Genomic DNA, 9469 nt, shown 5'->3' with positions numbered 1-9469 from the left:
CCAAAACTTGCCATTCCTCAGGAGACTGTACTGTATGAGAGAACTGAAAAAGGCCCAGCAATGCCCCCTGCGCTGGGAAGGGGCTGATAGGTAGGATGCATCTGATAGTGATAGGACTTACAAAAACACAGAGCTGAAGAGCCTTTGTGGGCAAAACAGTTCACTAAACTATGTAAGACACTGGATGGGTGCTGAGCATCTCTTCTGTTACTTTGGACCTGCCCAAGGGATCAGAAAAAGCCAAGAAATGCTAGGACCCTTCAAAGGTGCCATGAGACTGGTCATTTTGGACATGAGTTTTGATTTATTGCTGTAACTAGTACTGTACACACAGATTTTTTGCTTGCCTCCCTGGGAAAGCAAGTGAAACAGTTTGAGGCGGGCAGTTCCCTCCCCAGGAGTGGTGGGATGGTCCTGGAGGGCTGTGCCATGCCTGAAAGACGGGTTGCCCCAGAATGAAACCACTTCAGTGGTTTTACTCCACACTGCCTGACTTGGTTGAGATCATGGCAGGCCCACAGGAGGCGGAGGGAAAGCCCACCACAAGCAGCTTTTGCTCACACAGCTTTGCCTTCTGAGCTTTGATTAGGAATACAGCTCTGCCACCCTCTCTCCCAATGGTGTCCCTTTCGCTCCCCATGGGGAGGTTGTGTGCGCCTCTGCTCCTCTTCCTATGTCTGGAAGAGCATATTCTGAGGTTAGATTTTTCTAGCATCTGAATGCCAATGCCATTTAATTTATGAATGCTGCAGTAGATTTTGTTGTGCTCATTTAAATCAGGCAGAGTTCAAGTATTGTACAGTCACGTGTAAAGGTGATGGCAGATGAGAGCTCTTTATGTCATGCTGGATTTCTGCAGCTCACTTACTTACACTCTATCTGCCAAATTGCAGGCAGGAAATTTTTGAATTAATGACAAATATTTCCCAACAGTAGTTAGTTAAGTGCCTGCACATGTTAAATTAATGATAATAATCTTGTCATAGTCATAAATTAATAACCTGCATCTCATCAGGCTTTGAGTATTGAAGTAAAACATTTGTGGTGTATTCAAAGAACTGAGTCTGGGGACAAATGGGGTAAGTCCCCAAATGGGTCTTTTCCTTTCTGCCCCTTTTAAACATCATTGCCAGGTTCCTGTGTAGCCTTTGGGGCTTACTTGGCACAGGGGGTAGGACAGTGGGGATGGGAATGCAGAGCACCTGACCATGAACAGCTAGGTAACCTTGGTTTCCCTCTATCCTGCACACAGAGGCGTCTCCTCGGAGTAAGGTGATTTAGACCTATTAATATCTGAAGTGTCTTATTTTCTTCATTGCCTAGAGGGAGATACAGCCAGGAACAAATGTGCACGTGAGAGCTTTCTGCCAAAGGGATCTTAAAACAGCGAGGGGTTTCACAAGGAAAGTGCTCCTCAGGTCAGAGGAGGACAGGGAGAATTTCTGCCCCAGTGGTAGAAGTGAGAAGAGACTGAGGGCAAGTGATGATGTGGGAAAGGGGGACATTTCTCCCAGTGTATTCCCCACCAGTGGTCCATGGGACCCCTTCCAAGGGAGATCCAGGGAGCAGGATCCGGTTCCCTTTGCCTCCTGCTTTCCACTGTGCCACGGGGTGCCATGGGGAGCTGGGCCCTGGACCAGAGAGGGCACCTCAGTCTGCGCCATTGGCTCCAGCAGAGCCGGACCAAGGGACAGGCCTGGAGCTGAGCACTGCTTCCGTATGACAGACTCACTGTGGTCCCTACTCTGAGAGATGCTTCTTGGAGGACATCAGGAAAAGAATTTAATCTCTCCATACTTTTGTACCCATCTGTAAAATGCGGGTGCCAACAATTCTCTTCCCCCTTTGGAGAGCCTTTTCAAGTTGTAGGCTGGTTGTCATCCCAACATTGTATATGTATGGACTGGTTCAGCATAAATTCATCATGGTAGGCTTTGTAGGGGTATGAGTGGAAACAACTCTACCTTTGTAGTACAGTTTCTTGAAACGCCGTGATGTTCTCCAGAAAGTCCCATGTGACTTGAGGTCAGGGACAGGTCTGAATCTCAGGACTTTGAGAGGGCCGCAAGAGCTGGCAGCTGCCTCTTCCACTCTCTTTTCTTCTCTCCATCTCCAAGTAAAGCGGCAGCATCATGATAACATCAGCGTCGTTTTCTAAATAGCGGCTGGCTTCCGCCAGGCTGGTGATGCTCCCCTGCTGCAGTATGCACCCCCCCCATGTGCTCTCTGCAGGACTTCATTTCTCAGTCCCTCCCTTCTCTTCCTGACTCTCCATCATGCCCGGAACTGTCCATATCCTCTAACAGCCAGCCTAGAGCCTCATCAGGCCTGTGCCTGGGCTACAGGTGTACTGGCTGCTCTGCTGGCTAGCAAGAGGAACAAGCAACTGCCTTCCTCCTGCTCTTGGCTTTCCTGCAGTGGGGACTCTGCACGATCACCAGTTTTCGCAAAACTGGTAGAAGCTTCATAGCTTTGAGATGTGTCTCTCCATTGAACTCAGCTGAAAAGGACCAAAGGCTTCAAGAGCGGTGGGGAAACAGGAAAATGGAGCAAGATAGACAGTGCAGTCACGTAAGTGCTGTTGCCTTAGGAAGTTAAACCTAAGGAGTAGCAGCATCATATAGTGATGTTTATCACCTGTCCTCCTGCACTGGTTTAAGATGAAAGTGCTGTCAGGGCTGGATCCATCTGTTTTGCAGATGAGAGAGGATGCACAATCAGTATGACACTGTGACTGGTAGCATATTCTTCTGCTGCTCTGGATAGATAACGAGCAGGAGCCCTCCCAGTGACTGTGTCCCTTACTGTTATAAACGCTGTCAGGGAAGGTTTGAGCTCTTCAGTGCTGTCCTTTCTTGTACTTTCTCCAGTCCGCCCTCCTCATTTTGTTCTGCATCTAGCATTTTTGCATGTAATCTTCTGAATATATGAGCACACGCACTCACTGTTACTTGGCCTGGACAAATTGGCACATGCAAATGCGTTCTACTTCCCAGTCCAAGGGAATGAGTGGGCTTGTGCAGGTGGTGTAGGGTGCACTAGAGACTTGGCTCTGGACTTCTGACAAGGCAGCAGTAAAAACTGCTAAGCTGCATTCAGGGTATTGACTTCCAAAGTCTGCAAGACTGAAGTGGCAACTGGAGGTGAAACGTGCAGAGTGACTTGCCAGAAGTTATTTTCACTGAGATTATTGCTTCAGGGAAGGAGTGAAGGAGAAAACAAGAATCTGAGCAAGTGGCAGTTATTTCCATTTGCTCGTATCCTTGTTTTGGACCAGAGTGTGGTTTGGAGCGCAGACCTCCAAGTATACAGGGAGAAAAGAGCTACAGGAAAATATCTCCTCTCTTTCAAACACAAAATAACAAATATGTCCTGAATGGATAGTAAGAATGAAAAGTTTGCAAGTACATGTCGTGAGGGAGTAAATGACAAAAAAATAGGGCTCTTACATTTGTGAAATCCTTGATTGTGATTTTCTTGTAGATTGTGGAGGAAGGTTCCGAGCAAAGATGAAAGGACTCAGCAATGTTGTTTATTGTGGCGTGGTCAGAAAGCAACCTTCCAGTCCGTTCATGTAAGGAATTATTTGGGTTAGGAAGACTGTCCAACTTAACTGGACTCCTGCCTGAAACCCCTGCGGTAGACATGTATTGCTGTGACCTTGCATTAAAAATCTCGTGCTCTTTTTTCTGGAAGTGATGTGAGTGTTACTCAGGTGGAGGAAAGAGAAAGGAGCCCATGGCTCATCTCTGTCCCATCTGGGCTCAAGATTATCGATTGAAAGCTGAGAGGGACTAAATTAGGAAGGGTCAAAAGAGGCTAAATAAGGTCCTTCCCCATTAAAAGCCTGCCACACGTACCTCTTCAGAGAGAGTCTCATACAACAGTTAGACAAGAGGCCGTTCAGCTTTGCGTTTGGCCTGTGGGGTTTAACACAACAGGAATGTGGAATGTGTTTACAAGGTAGCAGTTATTGCTGAAATATGTGAGCGCTGTTGCCTGGGGAAATTTCAGAGGACTGAGACTGCGCTGACAGTGGCTGTACCTCTTGGACGGTTCGTGTGGATGTTGAGGAAGAAACTGGCCTCTGAGTCTGCAGCCAGAGCCTTGCAGAGGGAATGCAGGGGAAGATGCTCCCCTTCCCCACCACCTCCCGCTGCCCTCCCGCGGCTCCAGCCGGATCTCACTCCTTCCTTGCCGCTCCTTCATGCTAGGATGACCCAGGAGGGAGAACCGGTCCTTGGGCTGGAGACATGGCTTCTTGTTATCCCTGCATCCGAGGTGACTCCAGGTTAGCGCATGACTGCAGCCGGTTCGGCAGAGCGGTGTGGGCTGAAACGAGGCAAAGCCAAGGGAGTGCTGAGGACTGAGGGCCCCTGATGGCACCTTTCATGAGCAGCTCCTGGAAATCAACCTGCTTATGTTCTGGCTAGTCTCAACTGGTAGGCTGGTGTATCTGCCTGGAAGTGCTCAGGCTTTTCTTAGAATACTTAATTCATTCTCTTTGCGTTCCCTACCTCCTTTCTTTTTGCTCTTCTTTCAATATTCAATATTAAAACTATTCTGCACATGGTGCATAAATGATCACAATGATTACTTCATCTTTACAGCATAGGAATTCCCAAGGAAGCCAGTAAAGCCCAGCCTAATCTCTTTATTTCATGTACTTTCCTCATTACTTGTGTTTGGCCAAACCAGACTGTATTTTTCATCACATGAATGGCAAAATATTTGGAAGTAGGCCTGAGATATAGCTATATTCTGTGTTCAGATGAACATGATGTTTGAAAAGATTTATCATTAACTTTTAAAGAAACTTAATAAAACTGTTGAAATGACACTGTTGAGTACACCACACATTATGCAGCTGAGAATAAATACTCCATGCAGTATAGATAGACTCAGAAAGGATGAAAATTGGGCCACATTCAGCTCTGATGTTAGCAATTGCCTTCATTGTCTGGTTAACTTGGCCCACTGTGTTTCCTTCAGAATAGCAGATAAAGCTGAATAAGGATGTCATTCTGGGTAGTGCTAAACATTTTCTGCATCTTAAGCTCCAATTAACCTCTGCACTGTACAAAAACACGCTTACATTAGGCTAATTGATGGGGCAGCAGATGCGAGTGTGCCATTCCTCAGGGCTTGCTGTGGTTCCAGGTTAGACTTACTCTTTCTTTGCCACAAAGTAAGTGTGTGTGTGTGTACATAGGTATATAGACAATTTATTGTATTCATGGTTCCAAAAAGCAAGGAAGGATCAATGAAAGCCCTGTTATGTTTCCTTGAATTTAAAGGTATTGAGACCTTACAACAATGTTGATATTTCTACTTATTCTGAATACCAAAAGACCTGGTATAATTATTTTTGTGAAATAGCTTCAGGAATGTTCCCAGTGCTGAATTCAAGAATAATTGCAATTGTGACATGTAGAATCAAATGTAATTTTGTTCTAACTAAAGCAAGACATTTTACTTTCTTTTCTATTGCTTTTCAAGGAGAGGCACAGTGAATTTTTAATACTTTCCTGACCCTTGATTCTGAGTGACGTTAGCCTGCTATTGTACAAAAAAGATTAACTTCTTCAGAACATTATTAGCCAAAGTACTCTACATGAACACTTGATATTATTTAAGTTCAAAATACAGATTATGCTTCTAGCCGTAAAGGTGGCTGATACAAGCCTAAAACTCTGGTAGTATGTCGAGCTGTTTGTGCTCCTAAATATAGGAGAGGATCTCTGGTAGGGAGCCGGCCGGGGGAGGTCTTGTGTTTTTGTGTTAAACAGCTATGTCTTTATTATCCCTGCGTGCTGAGAAAGAAGAAGGAGAGCCAAAGTGGCTTTATTACTCTAACAGGTCTTTTAATAATAATGCTTTCCATGTTGGTAGAATAGATCTCCTGGCCCCTCTATTAAATCACAAAAAATAGAGAACTGAAAGCAAGAAGGAAGGGGTTACTCCATAGGAATAAGACATTTCACATGAGTTTCCTTTATTCTTTTGCCAGTGTAAACTCCTCCCCACCTCCCTTTTAATTCTTTTATATAGTTGTTTGGTTTGTTCTCTTGTTGGGTTTTTTTGTTTAAAGAAAGTGTGCAAGCTAAGGCTTTTCCCATGAACAAAATGTGGCCTTTGACAAGGTGTGTACCCCCGAGTTACTGAGCTCTATCAGGGAAGCAGAATTCCCTGCAGCCTTCTGGGGGACAACCTATTCCTTGCTCTATCCAGGACACAGACTGGGCAATCCCAGTGGTGCCTTCTGACCACTTCTGACCAATGTTTGCATGTTCTATTGCAATGCACTTATTTAAAAACAAAAAGCTCACTTTTCAAAAGCTGCTTGGGGGGAAAGTTTATTTTGTGGAGTGTTTCTTATTTCTCTCAGAAACGATGCGGGAAGGAAGGTCTATCAAGTCTTGGAAAAAACAGGTAGAGCGAGCAGGGTGTTTTCCCCCGTCCCTTGGAAATGCGTTGTGTTTGTAATAGAGAAAGGAATGTGCTGTTGGCAGGGGCACAGCAGAAGGGCTGGTGAGGATCCGACACGAGAAACTGCACAGCCTTTGGAATAAACAGGGACAGATGCACCAGGGAGGAGTTTGGGCTGGTTAGGTGAAGGAAAACACGCATTGCCCAACAGTAGTGAAAGAAGCAAGCAAAACCAACTGAACACCCAGAAAACCCATTGAAAGGCTTGGAAAGATGCATCTGCTGCCTCTTCTGTTTTTCCTGTCGTAGCTCGTGAAGTCCAACATGCTGGTCATGGCAGGTCTCGCCCTGTTTGCACAAAGGCTCAGAAGGGGAGCCCATGCAGTGAGCTGTATCCTATCTCCCCCCTCCCATCTTCCTTTTAGCAGGTATTTCATTACTTGAGCTCCCTTGATGTCTCTTCTGTCAGTGATCACAGGGACATCGGGCACCACCTTATGTTTACACAGTATGCAACGGGGGATCTGAGTGATAGATATGAGTACTGCAAAGGGAAGGGCTGGTGCAGAGTAGCACCAGCTACTCTGCGTGTCAGTAGTTATATGTAGCTGGTCCCTGTGCCACAGCTTGCTATTCCTCCACCTCCACCGATGCTGGAGGTGGAGGAATAGCAAACTCTGGCACAGGGAGCAACACTGGAAGAGATTTACATGTTGGTGCAACTAACTTCTGTTAGTCATTTCTGAGAGAAAGGGCAAATCACTCAACAGCTAGCTCTATTCATTTTGACAGCGACTGGGAAGAGGATGGGAGGATCCCTAAAAAGCAGCGTTTTAAAGAGGAGGGCATTGGCTTTGTGTTCAGGCTGGGTGCTGTCCCCTGATGCCGGCCTAGGACCCATGCAGCCAGGGAGAGAATGCTGGTAGCAAAGCTACTCGCAGCCAGCCTTGCTCTGAGCATGAGGAGTGGCACCCAGGCTCTCACCACACCACCGTGGTTGTGCAATATACAGTTTTTCTAATAACATAAGAGGAAAATGTCAGCCACAAGCAAAGAAACAAAACCTTTTCTTAACCAATAATGCAGATAAGAAAAGGTGGGGAAGGTGTACCAGGTTCAGTGTGAGACTGATGAAGATAGATAACAAACTATCATGTCTTAGACAGCAAACCATTTGTGAAAATACCACATTTTGAAGATGATGTCCCCATGGACATCAGTCAGCGTAAACAAGTAGGTGCTAACAGCATCCGCACTAAATTATTAAAACAAGCAGAGAACACATGAAGTCAGAGACTTTGCAAAGTAATACTTTTTGTTTATTGATTCAAAACATTTGAAGAAAATGGAAGGAGGTAACCTCTGCCCAACTTTGAAAACAAAAGGCGAAGTTGTATACAGAAAGTGACAGGGCGTTTTTCTTCTTGGTTTGGCATGAAGTTTATCTTTGATATTTTATATAGATTTGGTAGAGGAAAACAGTGCCGTTTTCTCGGAAAATATGTCTTCTCTGGGTAAATTATTTTTAGTAATTCAAAAAGGATGGGGACGCAGCTAGAATATGTACAGATCCTGTATAGGTGCTGACATATGGTAGAAAGGCAGGGTGGCCCTTCAGTCACAGTTCTGGGACTCTGGATGAAGCTCCTAGGATGGCTGTGTGTATGTAAGCATGGACTCAGGTGCATTTGTTAATTTGATTTAAAAATTGGAGGCTGAATAAAAAGTGAAATCTGTACTCCTTTGACATAAAGAGATGTCTGGAGCAGGAAGATATATGGCTTTGGAAATGGTGTTGCAATTGTTATCAAATTCTCCTGTCCCTTTATGTGAGCTTTTTGGATGTGTTTATACAAACTAATTGGATTCCCAGAGACCTGCATCTCACTCATGTGGACATTCCTAAAACTGGGCTCATACGTGCCATGCTAGCTCAGGGGGAGCGCTTCACCGTGCTTCCTAGACCTCCTCTTGCAGAAGTGGGGGTAGAGAGGAGAGGTTTATCTTAGTAACATAAGCTCAAGATGATGGATGACTTCTGGAAAGGTTTTTATAATTGGACACGCTGTGAGAGATTTAGTTTTGGCTAGGCTCAAGCGTTATCACTTGGGAGCACTGAAAGTGGTTTGAGAGCTTGAAAGAGGGGGTGATGTTGGGATCTCTGTTAGGAAGAGAAGGTCTAAGCAGAGAGGCGTGTTGAACAGCAGGGGTTCTTGCACTGTGTGAATACCTCCCCATCGCAAGCTCCTTACACTTCCTTCTAGCACACCCTGTTGCGCAATGTCTTCAGCACACAGTCTGCTCCAGTTGCAGGGATAAACCTTTGCTTGGGAGGCAAGTGATCACGACATGCCTTTGGACCTGTGCTATGCCACAGTGTGGCATCCTGGAGCTGTGTCCGGATGGTGCTCATGCTAATCCACGTGCCAGAGAGCTGAAGCATCTCCAGAGGTGTGAAAGCTCTGCTGATTGTGCCTGCTGCTGGCAGGGGATCGCAGTGGGAGCCCTGGGCTTGCTCCCTCTGGAAACGTCGAGCTGTCCCCTTTCTGTGGTCCGTGTGACAGGAGAAGGGGCTGCATAGCCCATGGGTGGTGCCTTCATTTCAGGTGTGAGCCCTCAGAGAGGGGGTGGGTGAGGAAAAGCTGCCTCAGTCTTCACCTCTGGTATTTAGGATGTGTTTGGTTCCGTTACGACCTGTTGTGGTTTAACCCCAGCCGGCAGCTCAGCCCCACCCAGCCGCTCGCTCACTCCCCCCAGTGGGATGGGAGAGAGAATTGGAAGAGTAAAGGTGAGAAAACTCGTGGGCTGAGATAAAGACAGTTTAACAGGTAAAGCAAAAGCCGCACACACAAGCAAAGCAAAACAGGGAATTCATTCACTCCTTCCCATGGGCAGGCAGGTGTTCAGCCATCTCCAGGAAAGCAGGGCTCCATCACACGTAACGGTTACTTGGGAAGACAAACGCCATCACTGCAAACGTCCCCCCCTTTCCTTCTTCTTCCCCAGCTTTATATGCTGAGCATGACGCCATATGGTATGG

Source organism: Mycteria americana, chromosome 1 (assembly GCF_035582795.1).
Source record: "Mycteria americana isolate JAX WOST 10 ecotype Jacksonville Zoo and Gardens chromosome 1, USCA_MyAme_1.0, whole genome shotgun sequence".
NCBI classification, from domain to species: domain Eukaryota; kingdom Metazoa; phylum Chordata; class Aves; order Ciconiiformes; family Ciconiidae; genus Mycteria; species Mycteria americana.
The sequence above is the reverse complement of the archived record's forward strand: the minus strand, read 5'-3'. Positions refer to the sequence as shown.